Source organism: Condylura cristata, unplaced genomic scaffold, assembly GCF_000260355.1.
Source record: "Condylura cristata isolate star-nosed mole 26May11 unplaced genomic scaffold, ConCri1.0 scaffold00020, whole genome shotgun sequence".
NCBI lineage: Eukaryota > Metazoa > Chordata > Mammalia > Eulipotyphla > Talpidae > Condylura > Condylura cristata.
The window spans coordinates 39,478,129-39,479,571 of NW_004567121.1; the positions used below are offsets into that span (position 1 = coordinate 39,478,129).

Sequence of the window (1,443 nt, forward strand, 5' to 3'; positions counted from 1 at the left end):
GCAGGGAAGACTCTGGGCGAGGGAGGGCAAGAGGGTCTCCACAGACCCCCGGGCCGGACACAGGGCTCCTGCTCGGCCCCCGCCCGCCAGGGGCCCCTGGGCCTGCCGGGACCTGCCTTCAGCTCTGGCAGCCCCAGTCCGGCCCCCCGGGCCCAAGGCCGGGGGCGGGGGCGGGGCCTGTCCTGGGAAGACCTGGCGGGGATCAAGGGCCTCCGGGCTGACGGGGCGTGTGTGCCGCACCCCTAATCCGCTGGATTTCCTGGTAAGCGATCCTGTGCCGATCCTGTGTCGCCCGCGGGGACTTGCGCTTTGATTCCCACGGGCCTCACAAACGCGGTTTGCGGAGCAGATGTCGCGGGGCGCTCGCGGGCGTGCACGGCGCCGCTCGGCCACGCACACCCTGCACAAAGCCGGCGCACACCCGCACCCGCCGCAACCCGCCGTGCGGTTCGCCAAGTCTGGTTCTCGCGCAGCCTCTGCCCAGCAAAGCCAGGCGGCCGGGGGCCCTGGACGCGCTCTGGTCAGCGCAGCCGCGCCCCCACCGGCCTTCGCCGCGTCCTGTAGTTGGGCCGTTTGGCAACCTGAAGGCCCCGGCCTAGGCGGCCGCTGCGGCTCTCTTTGAAAGTGAAAGTAAGTGAGAGTAAGTGCGCGAGCAGCCCCCGTCGCACGCGAGCGCCCCTGAAGTGGGGAGAAAAGCTGGCTGGGAAGAGCAGGCAAACGAGTGGCGGGAAGCCACGGGAGAAGGCAAGGAAAAGCCACTCCGGGCCCACGGACCAGCGCAAAGCCCCGGCCCGCCTGGCCTGCCTGGCCTGCCCTCCCCCCGGCCTGCCCTCCCCCCCGCCTGCCCTCCGCCCCAGGACTCCATGCGCCGTGGGAGTGCTTGTAGGAGCCAGCCTGATGGGCACTTCGTGGAGATTTGGGGCTTCTTGGAGTCGTTAATCCCAACTTAAGATTCTGCTCCCGTGCTCGGCCACTTTCGGCAGCTGGGGGTGGACACAGCCCACTGCCCGCCCCAGAGGAGAGGCTGCAGGCACCGCTGTGGACGGGGCTTATGGGCTGCGGAGGCCTCACGTCGGGACAGCGGAGGGGCAGTCGGGCCCCGAAATGCCTGCGGGCCCGGTGGCCAGTGATGGACGCCGTGGCCCCTTGGGCTGGGAGGGAGTGGGGAGGGACATGTGTGTGACAGGCCCCAGAAGACGGTGCTCCCATGTCCTGACCCAGCGGTCCCCCAGCTGGCAGTGGCTGGAGCCCGGCAGCCCCTCACTGTGCGCCCCAACTCGCCGCCACCGCCCAGAGCCGTGTCCGCCCGTGGCCGCTGACGCGCTTCCGTGGGTGGTTTGGGCGTTCAGCCCCGCGGACAGGTGCTCGCCTGCGGGGCGAGAGACAGAGACTGCGCAGCGCGGCTGTGGGGTCCCGGCGCGGCCCCGCCGTCAGCCCTGCCCA

At 71.2% G+C, this 1,443-nt stretch overlaps 1 protein-coding gene across 1 annotated transcript in view; it reads left to right on the forward strand.

The window, feature by feature from the left end:
- Positions 1–1,443, forward strand: part of SH3YL1 (SH3 and SYLF domain containing 1) — a 49,838-nt gene that overhangs the window by 36,059 nt on the left and 12,336 nt on the right. The gene's annotated exons all lie outside the window — the stretch shown is intronic.